General features: G+C 38.8%; 1 protein-coding gene across 12 annotated transcripts in view; it reads right to left on the bottom strand.

The window, feature by feature from the left end:
- GREB1L (GREB1 like retinoic acid receptor coactivator) overlaps positions 1–18,508 on the bottom strand; it is a 132,151-nt gene that overhangs the window by 69,335 nt on the left and 44,308 nt on the right. For 11 of the 12 annotated variants that reach the window (XM_072924558.1, XM_072924559.1, XM_072924556.1 and 8 more), the window contains one exon: positions 4,541–4,644. The gene's annotated coding sequence lies outside the window, so the exon portion shown is untranslated. Of the gene's footprint in view, positions 1–4,540; positions 4,645–17,067; positions 17,137–18,508 lie in introns of those variants that run through there. The other variant, XM_072924560.1, reaches the window with a different exon arrangement.

Here is an 18,508-nt window from a genome sequence, read left to right as displayed (position 1 = left end):
TCTGCAGCCAGAACGTGTCTATGACTCTGTACAAAGAGTAACACCCTGCATCCAAGTGACTCACAGATGGCATTTCCCCCTTCTCCTTTACTTGTAAAGCATATAATTCTGGAATAAGTTTTGTTCCTCTCCCTCTTCAGACAGATTATTGAACAAATCCCTAACACAGATTTCTAGATTTTAAAATAAAATTTAATCAAGAAGAAATAAGGTCAGCCTTAAGTAATTAAACCAGCCTTCACTAATGCACTTGGGTAGGAGGTTACGTAAGTTGTTGGTTCCTCACGTCCTCTGAAAAAGGACTGTTTTTCTCTCTAGAGCCCAGTTTGAAAACAGGCAAGCCTGAACAAGAGTTCTCCTTGGTTTTATGAGGCTTAGTCATCCCTAAAAAGGAACCAGCAAAGGTGAAAATGAGCCCCTCTTTTTTTGCAGAGGCTTGTGTCAAAATGTTTGTCAAGTTCCCTCAGAGCACATACCTGCACAGCTCTTCCAAAAGTGCCATTTTTAAATAAGTCAAAATAATCGTGCTTCTGCTCTTTTGGACTCACAATATGTTTTAGAACAGAACAAACGAGATTTTTCTGATCAGGAGCTCCCATGTAGTCACTAGATAGAGAGGCACAACTAACATTTCTGCAGTCACTGTCCACCCATGATGCAGAGACAAAAAGACCAACACAGCAAAGCTAGTTGGTCATTTTTGCATAGAAAGGCCATTTCTATGCAAAAAACAATCCTCTGAAGGGACAAGAAAACCCTCTCTAGATCAAAACCATAACAATCAGCTTAAATCCACAAGCAATGTCAATTTCATATCATTCAGACACTTTTTGCAAACTTCCCTGCTGGTGGGAAACTGTGTCCAAATTTCTCATAGTTTATTTTAGTGGAAATGAACTTCCAAGTGCAAAGTCCTGTATAGAGTTCTTCCTTTTCCACAACATATGTTTGTCATGTGTCAAAGCTGACTCTACTTTTTCCCATTCCCAGAATACCACAAATTCTTCTGTAAAATAAACAAAGTTCTGCCCAGAATCTCTAAAATTACCAGAGGCAATCCTGTTTGAGATCAAAGATGCCAATCACTGTTGGTCCATCTGCAGTATCCCAGATATTATTTATGATGGAATTTGCAATAAACAGGCAATCAACAGAACAACACCTGAACACCATATCCAGGGATATGGCTAAAAAAGACGTGTTTTGACATTCAAGCTACCTTTTCTAGATACTTAGGAATCTCAGAAGTTGTTTGGGGATAAATGTCCACAAAGGACATGTATACAGTGCCATTTAGGTCTAGGGAAAAAAACCCACCTTTACTCAAAACAGAAATCCAAAAATTCAAATCACATACTATTAACACTTAAAACGAGAAGGAAATAATTTTCAATTTCTAATGCTTGTATTGTTCTGTAATACAATTCATCAACCACTATGATGAATTTGGGGGGGGGAGGGGGGAGGAGGGAAGAGCAGCTATGTCTTACATGAAAAAAAAATTATAATAAAATATTTGACTTGTTGGAAGCATTAGATGTGTTTCTGTACTTTTCTCCTCAAAATCTTAATGATGTTTACAGGCTGGACTTAGTTTATGTGCAACATAAACATGCTAGCACAGGCAATCTTGATTCCCAAATCTGCTCTATTATGGTTTTATGAGTCAGCAACACAGAATATTTACAGGTTCTAGGCATTCTTGATGGCACGCATATAAAACTTACAGTAAATCCTGACACTCAAGAAACTATGCTTAAAATATTTTTCTGTGACTGTTGCCACAGTAGAATATAAATACTATCCATAAAAATCTCACTGTGAGCTAAAATCTGCTTAAAAAAATAAAAAACTCTAAACACCTGACAAATAAACAGTTTATAAACACAGAACAATTTTCTCCAATAGATGAGAAAAAAAAAATAATACATCTAAACCTATTTTATGTTGTCTGAGTAGTTAAATTCTGAAGTTACAAACAAAATTAAGCATTACAGCTCAAATATGTACTCTTCTAAGCAGTTTAATTATACAGATATAGCACTTAATTCCACATAGATACATGTAAAATGTGATAGTTATTGTCTGTAGGGATAAATCTGAAAATAGTCTTGGACCTCCCACTGAATTCCTACAGCAAAAGCCAGAACAACCTCATTGATAAATAAATCACTTAATCCTTTTTTCATTGGCCATCACCCTATTGCAAAAGCATGAAGCTGAAGTCTAGAAAGTCAAAGCTAAAGCCCAACCTTCCATCTCTATCCTCTCTGGCTGCTCCCTTGTGTAACCCTCAAACACATGCCATCGTTTCCTGATGAATTTAGAAGGGGTTATCAGGAGAATTTCAGGACATGTGTCAGTTTTGTGGCAACCTGAATGCTATACAAACATCTTCTGTGTTTAATAGGCTATTTGTATTTTAGTAGGTTTATCCATTCCCAGCCTTATTTGTTTAAAGGTGCCTTAACCTTGACATAAATCAGTGCTAGGCATCTCTTCTGAAGAGTTTAAAAATTAAACTCTGCAAAAAGCTGTATTTTGAAAGGAGATTTATTTCAAAAATACACCAAAGCAACTTGTCAAATTCTTTGTTCACTTCCCTCCACTTTGAAAATTATGCAGTTTATTATTTTTTCGCTCTTCTTATAGAGTTCTTCTACAGATTACGATGAAACACCAGGCTGGTCACTATAAAAACGCCAACACCACTGGCTCCCAAGTCCCTTTTTCTTCCTAATACAACCACGAGTGTTTGTGTAAGACAGTAAGGCCAGCGAGTCAGAGGCTCTGTGTCGTGCCTTGCAGCAACCCCCCCTTCCAAAGGAAAACAAAAAGCACTGAACCTTTTCTGTCACATGCCCAGTCCTCCCCCCACCACCTCTGTGGTGAAGACGGCCATTATTACATTTCCTTTCGGGTTATTTACAAGGTCTTGGCTCTGACATTGATTTCTTATCTATTTCTATGACAAATGTTAAGTGTTAATAAGCTGTCCTTTTAAAGAAAGATAATGCTAAACAAATTATAGGAATTAATTACCCCAAACCTATTCTTTATTTTTTTCTCATAAGCATTGAAACAAGAACAGTAAAAATTCTCAAGACCAGAAAAAAAATCACACACTGTTTTTTCAGCCAATTAATAAGTGCTAGCAGATTAAAGGAAGTTACACTTTAAGCCCAGCATTACCCTGAAAAATCTAAAGCAAATTTGTCAGGGAATACAGAACAACCAGGCAGGCACAGCTCCCTTATGAACAGTTTTTTAAATTATAAGTTAAGTTACTTATTACTTTTTTGGATAATTTGTTCATGGTTTAATTTTTTGGATAAAGGGTGAAAGTTTCAGAAATCTTTTCAGTTACAGAACCATTAAAATTATAAACATTTGGGATCCCAAGGTATACTTCTACTCTAACTGTCCTTTCAGACCTGCATTGACTGCACTATAATAGCTGCCAACATTTGGTAAGGATTAGCCTTTCATTTAGACAAAAGCAAGCATTCCTTAGCTAAATCAGCACTTTTTGCCATCAGACTCATAAAACCTTTTCACAACACAGATTTTCAAGAGAATCCTTTAGGGTTTTAGGATGCTGCTCCTTTTACTAAGTAACAAAATACACCCCAGGGTGTCTCATTGACCGCACTCAGCTGTCCTTTGACCTCTGCAATTGTTTAGCCTAACTTCAGGGCCACAGAATCTGCCTCTCCCCCCCCATCAAAAAGGCTAATGTTGTTTCCTCCTAGCACCTGGCGAAGCAAAATCCTGGAGGTTCCCCCCTCTTCCAGATTTATACCATGTTCCAGATGTTGCCAAGCAAAATGTTCTGGCAGGCAGGTTTTGGGAGCCCCCAAGAGCCGTGCAGAACCTGGGCTGTGGCCATGACCCCCTTGCTCCGCTCAGGGCTGCCCTTGCCCCCAGGGACACAACAGGTCATAAAGCAGGAATAGATCTTCAGCCTTCTGGGTACACTGGCTATTTAAATGCAACAAGAAACTATGTGAGCCCAATATTGTGTACTGAGGCAAGCCTACCCCCTCTCAGAAGTCAGGAAAAAAGAGACGTGTGAGAATCTCAGTTGGAAGCACAAATCAATCCCAATCATTACAAAGATCTACATTCTTCTTCCCATTTGTTTTAGACCCTTCGAGAGGACAAATAAACAAACAAACATTCACCCTCCAAGTGCATGGAACGTATATTTAGCTAATTGCTTAGGTATTTGCAGAGCCTCTAAGTAAAACAGCAGAAGATTGTTACAGCTTCAAAAGTGTCATTAAATAATGAAGTTGACCTCATTGTGGTTATATAAGAAAAAAATGGAAGCACAAATCAGCCCTCTGTTGAAGGCTTTTTGATTTTATGAACTGGATTCCATTATCTTTTTTAAAACTTGAATATTTTACATGCCTGAAGCAAAAAAAAATAGTTATTTACAGTCCACACTGCTCCTAAAATCCACTCAGTGGAAATGAAAGCAGAGATGCTGATCACATACAGTGTATTGTCTATTAGGAAAGGCAAGTATGGTTACCTTCTCAGATTCCTTTCAACCTATTTGAAATGCAGTCATGATTAAAGGATGCAGCTAAGAGTTTCTGAAGCCTTGCTCCAAAGTTGTTTAAAACTCCTGAACACCTGAAAAATAAAAAGGGAGAAAAAAATTCTGAATTACTCATGCCAGCTTATAGTTTATATATAACAAGACAAAAAGCCCTTCCTGTGGAAATCTGGTCTAGGGTGAAAAAAGGAAGGCAAATTACTATAAAAACCACATTTTTAGAGGAATATATGATTGAAAGTGTTTGGTTGCTTCTCGATATTCTACCAGAATTACAAACTTAGAATTTGCACATTTTTGGTGCTAAAGTAACTATATGACAGATTAGGAATTTATCACATTAATATGATAAAATTAAGTGTTGCAGAAACATTAAAAAATATATGATAATGCAGAAGTAATTCTTTAGCTATTTATAAAGAAACAAACTAAATGAGTGAGCAGTTATCTACCCTGGAGATCAATGTTCAAAATGAAATCAGAATTAGTTAGTTGCTCTCCTACCTGGCTTTCCATAAAAATAATGAAGTGAAAACCTTACTAATAGAAACTGCATTTTATAAAAGAAAATACACCTGAAATACCCCAACGAATGGTAAAAATGGCGTAGCAAGCAGCAAGTAAAAGAATAACTCCTAAAATACCTAGGGCTGTACAGAACACAAATTAGCATCAGGAAAAGCTTTAAATTAAGTTATCATTGAGTGGACTTTGACAAGACTTTGTTAGGCAGACAAACTGGTTTGGTTTCTCAATAGCAACATATTTTGCCAAAAGATTTAAAGGAATTTTCTCCAGTGCTCTGAAATTGTGGCAGTTACCTGCCACGGCCCCAGGCGGGTGGAAGGGTCCGGCTGGCACTGCCGCGTGGGGCCGCGTGGCCGCCCCGTGAGCGGCACCTCAGGGGAGAATCGTCTGCCCCTGATGGTGCTGAGTGCTGCTTGTGGGTGTGCAGCTTGGGCAACTCTGCACGCTGAGAGGAGGTGAAGAGATGAGAGAGGACACTTGTATGCCAGCCCAAAGAGTCCTTTATTTACCCAGATATTGCAAGAAAGGTGTCCTCTGGGTGGGTGCAGTGACAAATGCCAAAGAAACCAAAGATTAGAGCAACTTAAATAGGGTGGACAAGGGTGCAAAGCTGACTTGCCCAATGGGGATAAACCAGAGAGGGATACAACAACCTATGATAATGTAACAGGGGTAGGTACAAGGTCAGGGGATGAATAGAAAACCTAAACTGGGATGATTGCTACAGAACTTTCTGGAAGAAACTGGGGGTGGTCATAAGATTGACAACCAAAAGGGTATAAACAAACTCAGATTGATGGAACCAAATACAGAAAGAACAGGGAAAGGTGAGAAGATTTGACAGATAAATGGGGAGCAGAGTGGCAGGAACTTCTGGGGTAAACAACTTGGATCAAACTGACTGTGAGGGGAAAAATGGGGGAGCATAAAGGCTAACTAACATTAATAAAACCAACTGACTAAATCAACCCACACCACAACAGCAAATGGGATTTTAAGGCTTAAAGCTGGGGCTACAGGCACAGGCCCACTGACAAAACCAGAACACAGCTGTACACCTTGAATTCCAACTCCAGGTTTTTAAATCAAAGGCCCTAAAGCTTCCTCCCCCTCCTCTCCTCTCAATTTTAAAAATCAGGCTGCTTAAGAGAGCAGCTGTAACCTTCACCTCTGGCTCAGGAAAGGTTTTGGGCAGGATTGTTGTGTTCTGAAGAAAGGCACTAAACAACTCTATTGCCAGGGAGCACCAATGCTGCCCCGCACGGTGTGTCCCCACCACACTGGCAGCGGCTCCGGCGCCGATGGACAACACACACGCAGCCCCCAACCAAACTGTAGGGCTCTGCACGGACTTCAGCCATTGCAGAATGTCAGTAATCCAATTCTAACAGCTCCTGGCTCTGAAATTGCTATTTTTCAGACACGTGCTGAACATTTCACCTGCTAGTAATGACATTTTTGTATTTTCTTCTAATTACACTCAAAGCTAAGACCTTTGGCCCTAGGCCACAGACCTCTATTCAGGCTGCACACATTCTCTTAAAGGCCCTGAGCCTTTGTTGTCACTCTCAGTCTTTCATCTATTATTTATATCCATTGAGAAGAGAGATACTCTACCATTTGTGAAGCTTTAAAGCTTCTAATCATCTTAATTTCTTCGCCTTTCAACCAGTGCTTCCCCTTATGGACCAATGCCAACAGTGTGACAAAATAATTTTTCAAGCCAAGATCCTCCTGGACCCTTCCCAAACCTTGACACACACTGGGCTGTAAGTGCCTTTTGTCCTTTGCCGGCTGCTTTTGCAAACACAGACCTTTGCTCAGCTTGGGGGTGGGGGTGTGCAGATCTGCTTGTCAGAGCATTTGAGGGAGTTTTCTTGGGGTTTATGTGTTTTTGCACCACTTTCTCTCTGTTAAAAAGTCTAACTCAATTAGTCCAGCTAAATCAGAGATGCTGTAGGGAACCTTACCTCTTTTAAAAATATTAAGTACCTTCTAAAAGACCATCAATTATGAAATTTAAATTTACATTTTTTTTTCCCAAAAGCTAAACTGCTGATATGCTGCTTTGGTTTTTATACTGTTATGTGCCCACTCAGAACTGACACATAAATACATACTATTTAAGACACACAAAATACCATTGACCCTTTTCCTGAATATTGGCAACATTAATTTGTCCTGACCATATAACATAACGTGACAAAAAAAAAATGTTTTGCATCTTATGTTCAGGTCACCTCCTTCTTATCCTCCCTTATTTGCACATGAAATAGGAAATAAATCAACAGCATTTTTGCCAAGATGCAGAAGATTTCTTCAGAATTCATCAACCACCAATCTTCATTGCTAAGACCTGTGAGATCTGCTACTGTGATCCACATCTTGGCTCTTTCTTCCACTATGGTCTGGCTTACTTTTGATTTTTAACAGCGCTTCCTTGTTGTCTGTCCCCTCTGAAGACCCCCAACCCCCACGTCTTTTCTTATTTTTACCATTTGCTTCAACCAGCAGTTCACTTGAGACTCATCCATCTTACAATGCCTAAAGTGACAGATGCTCTCAGGAATGACCATACTGTTGAGTGAACAAAAGATAACATCACCTCTAGGAACTCCAGGAGAAATACAACTTCAACCCTAAGACACGGTCATCCTGGCAGAGACAGCACCATAAACCTCTTTCAAGTGAAAAAAATCCCCAACCAACAACTGTGGGGAAAAGGAATCTGACACAATTACATGCAAAAAGAGTATTCTTTCTATCCTAAGCTGTAGTTAGTGGTGTTGATGACCTTTTTATTTTGTTTTTTTCCCCTCCTAATACCCCATTGAAGAATTTTGTAGAATTTACCTGTGATAGAGTCAAGAGGAGAAGAGAGAATGGAGAAACTTCACACAAATACTGTTTCAGGACCCCTACAGACTTGAATGGAGGAAGAAGGCACTTTGGAACAGCTTCGGCAGAAGGTCACACAAGTCCTTTGCCAAAACACAGACATTACCTTGTTAAAACCTACACATCCTACAGACCAGCTGTTGCTCAGTTAAATTCCACAGGAATTCAGAATCATTGTGCAAGCCTGTGCCCTTGACAAATGCATACTGTAACCAGAGTAAGATTACTTTAATATCACAGCTGCTTGATAAATCTGTAATCTGCAAGTAAAAACCCCTCAGTGGTTTGACATTTGAGCATGCACCACTTAAAAAAAAAAATAAATTAGACTGATAGATTTTCTAGCCAACACCCACATATCCAGCTATAGTGACGCCTGTTCCTAAATAAAAATCTGCCTTCTGTGCCTGTAAAACTGAGCTAAAATCTGCTAATTTGAAACGCACCCGAAATTTTCTATCCAGTCAGTGGAACAGGACTTGTTGAAGAGTCCTTGCTGGTAGAAAATATTACTTAAAAAAAGAAAGGTCATATTCGCTTCTTCTGGTGACATACTTGCAAAAGTGACACCACAAATGCTGAGCAACCCTTCTCTGCAGTGAGATACAAAGATTTCCCTATCTCTCAGTAAAGCTTTAAACAGTATCTCATGTTCAGTTTTCAAACACTACATGAAATAACCATCATTACAGTACATGAGACTGAGAACATGTGAGTTGTGGAAATGTAAAGTTACAAGTTGTAAAATAAAATAGGAGGCCTGATAACCAAACGTCTCCTGTCCAGTGTAAACTCAGGGAAAAATCATAACATGGATTTCTTAACATTTATTGATTGATTGCATTTAGCCATATTTATTAATTTGTGATGAGTTATGATTTTAGGCCCTTATTCTGATGTAGAATGTTTCTGCTGTGCTCTCATAGCAGACCACACCAAGCCATCAGATTGTAAATGCAGAAGTCATCTCTAAATACACCATTTTTTAATATAGGCCATTTCCCCACAGTATGCCTTTCTGCAGTACCATTTTGGACATCCACCACACAGAAACAACCACTTTGGTCCTTCCTAAAGAGGATCCCAACTCTGGGCCTCAGACCACCTTTAGAGTTCCTCTCCCATTCTGAGCCACTGAGTGATCTGGCACCAAAATCTTTGATAAAATCCCCTTCAATTGGCAAAAACACAAACACAAAAATCTACAGAAGACCACTACTGGTATATGATTGAAAACGTCTCATGCAAGACTCTGCTTTCCACCTCGTATCTCAGCAACTGGCAGGGTTCAAGGCATAATGCAACTACCAAGAAGAAAAGAAATTAGAAGATCGACTCTGGGACATGCACTGGGACATTCTGCTGTGGTATCTGAATCCACTAACTCCACTATACTTTGAGTGTCCCCATGTCCAGAACAACTTTCTGAAGCTCCTTCCAACCCAAATAAATTAAAGAAACAAATAATGAAGTCTGCACTTAACATCCTGACAGGAAAAAAATTGCTTGAAAATATACAACGCTTTCACCCAAAATACTTGAACATCTTGGCATCATATATGGATGAAATAGTAAACCGTATCCTGCTTTAAAAAATCTGTACTCTGTACTCAAATGGGCATCTTATCAAGCAGCCAGCCCTTACACATTTTATCTCCAAATATTTATCGCAGTAGAGGGAAATGTTTATAATTAATATGCAATCCATCTTCTGCATGCTGCTGCTTTTAAACAAAATTAAATGTGAGTAAAAGGTCAAAGCTACTAGAAAGGGCCTTGAATAAAAACTCTGAAAATACAACCATTTTGCTGGAAGAGACAAGGTGTAAAATAGATTACTGGAGCCAAACTCTACTGATCCAAACAGCAGTGAACTGTATCAGAACTGTCAGTATTAATGTGTTTGGTAACTCTAGACTGCTTTGAAAATCTCTCATTTAATGAGATTCACATTTTCCAATTGAAGCTGAACATTTTTACATGCATGTATGCAAAATCAGTTCTCATTCAATGCAATTTTAGCATGGAATGATTGAAAATTTGATAATAAACTTACAGGTAACTTCTGTCATTACCATTAAGTTATTGACACTGAAACATGACCTTGAAATGACAGCTTCATTAATGCAAGTTTTACCAGGGAAGGTTTCAAAAAGCCGTGATTAAATTAACTTCTTTTAAACACAATAGGATCAATATATATGCAGAGAATGTACACCCCCATGGCAAGTTCTGCCTGCTTGATTGATCAAAAACAAAACAATCCTGTGGCTTTCCAGATCTCAGCTGGTGCCAGAAATCCACATAGAAAAAAAAAATCCATCTAAATGAAACTCTGAAAAGGTTTACCCTTCACCAGTCTATTTGCACTTCAAAAACTCCTTAAGTCCTTCAGCTAAACCCCAGGGTTGAACCATTTCAAAAATGAGAGGGGGATGGCCATGATTTATCTTCTTTCTGTGCTCTGGACAGAGCTGTAAAATCTGCCCGCTGGTGTGCCTGTGTGCTACAGGCTTCTTTTCATGAACCTTGGATACTTACCCATTTTAGAAATAACTGCTCAATTCCTTACTGCCCTTTATTTCCTTCAGTAACACAAGTACATTTATAAAGCAAAATTTTGATTTTGGGCACCAGCATGCAAGCTGATGAAGCTGAATCAGCAAAGTGGCCAAGCATCTGCAATAAGCATTTTAAAGGAAAATATAGCAGATCTTATTCATACCTGTAAGGATTGGATCTTGTCTTAGCGAATCTGTGCTCATGGAACACTTGTTTAGCAATCTAATTTAAGCCTATCTCTTACATTTACTACTACCAAACACATTTTTAGTAATAGGCTCAAATAATTTTCTGTTTGTAGATAATCAATGTGTTAGGTCACCCAGGATGCACATTCCAGCATCCTGTACTTCAAGATACATTACCAATAGAAGGAAAATGGAGATTTCATGGGTCACAAACTTGTGCATCACGAGGACCTTCAGTGCTGCTGTCAGCCTAGTAAAACTCAATCGATACATACTTGCTTTATTTGTCCACTATTAAAACCCCTGCACCCAAATTTCTACCTTTTTTTGGGTTCTTTCTGAAGCGAAAATACCAATTGAACAACTATTCTTTGAACACAATTTAATGCTGTGATATTCGGTTTGTATATGAAAACACACAAACACACACATATAAACATAAATCCTACAGCACCGACACTGCGGAGGAGCACAAAGCACTGAAACAAGTTTGTGCACTTCAACTTTTCTAAAGCTTTCTTCTACTCTTAAGACCCAACGCTATAAACCACATATCAGTGGCACGACTCCTACCAGTCTAAATTCTTCAGACTTGGGTAAACAGATAGACTTGCTCTCAAGGTAAACAACAATAAGAATAGATTGAATATTAACTATTTTTGCATGGAAAGGGCCCATTCATTTCCAAAGTCTTGTTCAGATTTTGCTTTTATCACAGATTTTTTCTCTTCCATTCTAAACAGAAATGGATGAAAAATATTTTATGAAAATATAAAAACATTGCACATCCTGCCACAGGAGAGTGAGTCTTAATTAGGCTAGAATGAAGCTTTAAAAACATTGACATTGTGCTTGTTTTTGTTCAAGCCAAATACTGGCCCTAACAAAACTGCAGGACTAATCTGGGGAAAAAAAAACCAACCAACCCTAATCACTCTATTAATCCCCACTCAAATCCACAAGGATACTTAAGTAAGAGGTTGTGGATATAAGAAGGAATGGCATCTTACTCAGCATCTGACATGCTACTCAACTTAACTCCTCAGAGTCTGAAACTCTGCCCCAGAAAGAGTCGAAGGTGTTTTAATAATATATCCTCTCTTGTGCATAGCTTTTCCAATATTAAAAAAACCTCTCCAGTACAACTTGCTTTTTGTAAAAACTGTAATAGAATAGTTCTTTGACTATGTCCTTCACTGGCTCATATTTGTAAGACTGCACTGAGGGTGTTTATAAATTTGCATCTTCTCCTGGTGTGCTTGCAAAAATTCAGTATTCCAGCTGCCACCTCATTAGCAAAACACTTCAATTTCCCTACATGAGCCAACATTGGCTATTTTCATAAAGTTTGCATGAAGGTGGAAGTTTGTCTCTTTTTACCATATCCCCTATTACCAAGAAGAAGCTTTGTATAATATATATTGTAATAAAGAAGTTTAGAGTATTTATGTAGCTATCTATTTTTTCCATACTTTACAGATCCTGAGACTACCCCAAATGGACAGACTGATCAATAGCATTTGGTACTTCTATTTCAAGCAAAGTGAATGTCACCACACCACAGCCAGGTAAACCCACTTTAGAAACTGAAGTCCAAGTAGACAGAAGAAAAATAACATAAAAAAGAAAAAATAATCTGGAAAAACAAAACACCAATAAGAAATACCCTGTGGATTCATTAGCAACCAGGGTGGCAGGCTTTCCTCTAATTCCCTTTAAAAGCCCATGACTACCTGCAGAGCCTGGGAGTGCAAATCACATTAGTGGAGCCACCAGATGACCAAAGAAAGCACTGGAGGCCTGGTGAAACCAGTAAACAAAAGGCAGCATTCCAGCTGAATGCCGCTGCTAGAGTCAGCATTGTAAGATGCTTGGATCTGATAACCCAAAAACCAGATTAGCTGCAGGCAACAAAAGAGTAAAATGAGAAACAAAGGGGTCATTTTGACACATGAAGAAATCATTTCCATTAAACCATCTTGAGTTTACTGTGTAGTTATAAAAACTGCTCCTACTTGAAGTGACATTTGAAGCAATGAAGCTGTGACAGTGCAGTGTCTTGGAAAAGCTCCTGAAATAACACATCCTTGAATGCCATATAATTTAAAGAGGCAAACTGGCCTCTTTGTCTTTGAATCTTTATGATGTTTTAAAGGTCTAATAATGATTTTTAAATCTGTTCTACAGATTTCAGTTAGAAGACTTAACATGTATGACTAGGCTTGAGGAACAGAATAACTAGTTTTATCTGTATTTAAAAGTCTCCTGCAGAGAATGCACATACTAAAATATTCTCATGTAGTTACACAAGAAGGCTGCCTTCTCCCCCCAGTCCCCATTTCCTCACACGTGTGTCTCACTTACTGTCAACACAGGAAAGAATAATCCTATATTCCTTATCAAAAGCTTAAACCAAGATTTTTATGCTGAAAAAAAAGCCCAGGCTTTAGGCTTTTTTAGTCCTTAGTCATAAGGACTAAACTGCAAAACTCAAACACTTAAGTCTGGAAGACTATTCAGACACCAGAGAGAGAGAGAGAAGTCAAAACTTTCCAGGGTAACTTCGGAAAATTTACCACAATTTTGTTTTATACAATTTAGAATTCTGTACACTCAAAGCCAAAACAAGCCTTTTTCTTTCTTCACAAGACAGTAAATTGTCCTGCTATGAAATATTCACAAGCTAGAAGAAATTTCTAAGGAACGCTGTGGTGTACAGAGACCATTTCAGCTCACTAGGTTTGCTCTCTGCATCTCTTGTTGCTAGCACACAGCACAGAAATCTGACACATGGTGAGGGAACAAGCCTTCCTGGAACACCACATTTCTCCCCTGGGTTTAGAACATGTACAGCAACTAAACCTGCTAGCGTCAGTGAGGATGGGATTTCACATATGAAGCACATCTATCCAAAACGAGCTGATTCCTCTCAGTGACAAATGCAGAGAAAATAGACCCAGAAAAACATCTCAGCAGAGTCTGGTGAGGACAGCAAAAAAGGCCAATCTGCAGCTGTGTCCAGACACAAATATATGGTATGCACTGACCTGGAAATCCTGCTGTCGAGGCTCAATGAAAGGCTCGAAAAATCTCAAACACCTTCTGCTACTTGGTGAATTTTTCAAAATACATAGCCATTAAATATGCCTAAAAGGGGAAAGATGTAATGCAGGCCTCTAATTACAGAATATAGCTATCTCTGGAGACATCTGTGCCAACATACCCATCAAAGCCCAAAAGACCAATGGCACGGAGTAGATACTGTGCACATATGGTTTTTCCCTGGTTCCAAACCATTCTGCTTTGGAGTACTACCATGGTATCCATGCTGCTTCTAGTATTTTTGCCACATACATGACCCAAGAGAAAAAGGTGGATGGGCAGAAGACAGAGTAGAAACCCATCTCTCTTACTGTTCTTTTAAAGGTAACTTCTTACCCAAAACAGCACTCAGGCATAAACAGGTCTTTATAAATCCACAGAAGGAAAACATTAAAGGTGTGAAGAACAGAGTCAAGAAGGAGATTTCAAAAAGAAATATGACTTGTAGCCAAAATGTGCACACATATGTACTGTAGAAATCTAGCTGGAGGGGAAACACAAGATACTGTTGTACACCTGGCTCATCTTGAATCCTTTTACTGAGGAGATTCAGATGATCACCATTCAAAGAAACTTGAGTTTGTATTTATAGCAATCAGCCAGTCTGAATACAAAGACGGATGCAGCAAGTAATCACATAAAATCATCCACTTTAATGCAGTTGGCCTTTGTGCTGCAAAGAGAAAACAACATGCTCGGTAGCCATGAAGAGTTAAATTATGAGTAGTGGTTTTACACAGCATCTTTCTAATAAAATATCAGAGCATTCTAAGCAAAGAAGCAGATCAGTTTAGAATATTAAAAAAAACTCCTTTGAATATTCAATACAAACAGACTGCATATTTCAATTACAAATGGTTTTCCCAAGCAAAGCTATTTATTTCAAGTAGTGTTGCCCAAATTCTCCCATCACTAAGATATTCCAGAAAAACAGAAACTCCATCAGGCCTTGCTGTTTATCTGCTGTTTCTTGTGCAGAAACACTGAGTATGGCCAGACCTTCTTAAAAATGCTAATGTTAAAAGCTATTCCTTTCTTTGAGGAATTCTAGTTATTTCTACACAGGGGCAAGCACCTGACTCACAAGTATTCCCCTAGCTGGGAATGCCATGGACCCAGTTCTGGGCAGCTGATTGAACATCTGGGAGGTAGAAGAAACTGGTTTCTTGTTCCTAAGGTCATTCAGCAGAGCTGGCACAAGGTCTCTAGAAAGCCCCCCACATGCACAGAAAAAGTAATGGATTCCTTATAGACCTGATAGGAAAACCTCACATACCTTCTTCACTACTCATGCTGATCTACACCCTCTATGACTGTAGTTTGAGTCTACATCTTTTCTCACATGAAAAATGCTTTGTTGAGAAGCTCTCTGTGAAGATTTGCACAATGTTCAGAGTTTCCTTGAGCACAATTTTGGACCACAAACATTAGACATTGGAATAGTTATCCCAGTAGACTAGGAACCATTCATAGAGAAATTATGGCTAGTCTGGAACCATTCATAGAGAAATTATGTCTAGTCCAGACACTGCTTGCCATAACAGAAGTCCAGGAATATTTACAGAAGTGGCTATGGAAGCATTCTACCTCCAGGTGGGAAGAGAAATCAAGCTGCTCTTTGAACAATTAACACAGCAATCTAGCATAGAGAAAGAGGCATGTGAAAGATGCAGGACTGGGAAAGAATACTGCTCTGCATTCACAAGGATAAGACAGTTGCTAGTGCTTTTACTCAGTCCTTCCACATCTCCAGTGCTCTGACATGAAGAGAAAGGGAAAAAATGGCCAAGGGGGGGGGGGGGGGAAAGGCCTTTCAGAAAGAAGAATTTCATAAGAAAAGTAAATAGAAAGTGAATACCTTGTCCTTTCTCACACACTGAAATAGAGAGATCTCATGAAGACTAGGAATAAAGAGAAGATCATTCTACTTTTGAAGCACAGGAGGGGGCAACAGATAAAAACAGCGCTAACGAACTCTCTGCTTGTGATTAAAAACCTGAGAGTCTGATAAAGGTGGGCTAAGGAGGATAATGGCATTTTCTTCTCACAACATCGTAACCAACTTACACTGAGCTTTTCTGAATGGAGCTTACTTTCCTATGAACAAGTACAGGGCTCTATGTTTATCAGGGCTTCTTTAGAAACTAACTCAAAATGAAAAGCCCATATAGAAAAATCCTAAAAAAGACATTCATATTCCCACCAGTTGATTGCAACACAATAATCACAAGTGTATAACAAAACATATATCAAGATAATCTTATCCTCTCTAAAGCTCTGATTTGCTCTGAAATGGAAGTCCCCCATCTGTCCCTCTCTTCTTTCAAGGGAAAGTCTCAATTTCTGCTAAATGTATTGATTTTCAAGGCAATACCCACACCTTAATCTATAAAGAAAATAAAATGCTTTGATGAAGTGAAAAAGAATCTTTCCACAGGATTCAAAAGGAAGACAAATTTTTGCTTCTCACTTAAATCTATTGTTATTGTACAGGCATTTTCAGAGGGCAGGTAGTGCAAAAGCTATATAGGCCAAAAAAAAAAAAAAAGAAAGAAACTGGCTTAAATTCCTGTCACCCTTGAAATTCCTAATGTGACAACAGGCAGTACTTCCCTACTATATCCTATATGCTTCTGGTGCCTTCCAGAAAGCCTTTTTATCTGACAATGAGAACAGACTCCTGCTGCAGATCTGAATGCTGAGGACTAAAAGTACTGCACAAATGACGGCGAGTTGGGGAAAATGAGTAGCTGAGTATAGAAAGAAACAGGAAATCAATTCTCAGAAATGCTATCTTTGCTTCAGTGCTTCTGTTTGGCCTCCTCCTCCCACACTTGCTCCCTGTCTCTTGCCAGCTTCTTATTTTACCAGCTCTTTGCCTTGCTACCCAGTAGTGAAGGAGGGAAAATTTACCATGATCATCTTTCCTCTGCTGGCGCATTGTGTGTCTGCCTTAAAAGTAGTGTCTGGTTTACCCCAGCCTAGGTTTGGCTGTCATCTAAAAACATAGCAATTCTTTCTTTCAGCCTCTTCTGCTTCCCCAAGTAACAATTCCCATCCCATCTAATGACAGGGTTTGAGAGAAGCACATTTTTCTCATGGAAACTATGAGAAAGCAACAGAAGGATGAAAATTAGTTTATGAAGAATAAACAGATATATTTTTTTAAAGAAGCAGGGGCCAGCTGGATAACAATTCCAGATAAGATTTAAATAAACATACGTGGGAGGTAGCAGGAAAGGCAGTTGGTTCCTCACGCTTAGACGCACACAGGTAATGACCTCCGTCTCTTGCTCTCCTAAAGCTAACAATGCTGGTTATTGCACTCCTCCAGTGAGCTCTGGAAAGGATCCAGTGCACTACTGATTACATTTCATCCACAGTTAGTTTAACCTTTGAAACATGACAGTCAGTGGCAGTGAGCAGGCCAGCACATAAGGTCAGCTTAACCTTGCTGGTCCCAGCATTCTCCCAGTGTTTGCACAGAAAACAACCTGGTGATCAGGGATTTCTACCCTGCAAATACAAAAGGCCCAACAGGGACTGTGCCAGAATGCCGATTTTATTGCAAGGTGTCATTCATGGCCATTAATCTGTCAAGACAGAAAAATACAGGTTCTCTTCTTTCAAAAAACCAAAACAGTATCAGACAGAAAAAGCCTCATTTAGGAAGGCAGAGATGTGACTGATCTACTGTCAGGTACCAGGCAAATGTTGCACATTACTCCTCCAAGAATAGAGACAAAAATACCAAAGAGAAAATAAGTACATTCTGAAATAATGGTGAGACAACTAGGTCAAGCAAGTGTAACAGGAACACTTTGTGCTCAAAGGAAAGCTAAAAAATCAATTCCTGTTCAATTGCCCATTTTTCTCAAGTTACTTCCTTTCTAGAACAGCCTCTTTTGAAGCCCACTTTTTATTTGCTGTACACCCAATTTTAAAATGAAAAAACAGCATCTTCAATTACATTGAATTTCTACAGAAAAGTATAGGACTTAGCAAGATCAGATACCTTATCTTTTTCTAAATACTATTTCTACATTTTAGCAAAGCCCTTAGTCTTGGGACAACATATGCAAAGGGAGAACAACAAAGATCTTCCAGGCTTCAAAAAGCTTCTAGTTAGTTATTTAGCACTTATCACATCTTCATTAGGGATAGATTAAAAGCATTTTTAAGGTATTAAAGTGGGGAAAAAAAATCAATTTTCCTCAGAAACAACTGCCCTCTAACACAATAGCAGTGATGAGAATTTTTTTTTTTTTTTTTTTATGTGCTTAACTATCCCTTGGAGCATATGCACTTGGATTTTTTTTTTTTTTTTTGATTATTTGTGTGTTTGTGTGGACAGCTCAGGAAGCACAGGCTTTTCAAGAGCCAGTAAGAGGTGAAGAAAAGGTCATTTCAGCAGAACTCATTTTCTCTTAAATTCTCAGAGAAATGCTGCTAAAAGGAGGCAACAACAAACCCATTACTTCTTCCTCTCACTATTAGCATTTCCTAAGATCCTCTCAGATATAATACAGCAGTATCTTTAATTATACCCTGTCACCTTTTCATCCTCCTCTAACACAAATACTGGCTACAGACCTTTTAAGAGCAGGAGGTGGACTAGACCTCTAGACAGCCCTTCCAGCAGCACTTCAGCATTGCCATGAGC

Source organism: Taeniopygia guttata, chromosome 2 (genome assembly GCF_048771995.1).
Source record: "Taeniopygia guttata chromosome 2, bTaeGut7.mat, whole genome shotgun sequence".
NCBI lineage: Eukaryota > Metazoa > Chordata > Aves > Passeriformes > Estrildidae > Taeniopygia > Taeniopygia guttata.
Note: the sequence above shows the minus strand (reverse complement) of the source record. Positions and strands in the feature narration are given on the sequence as shown.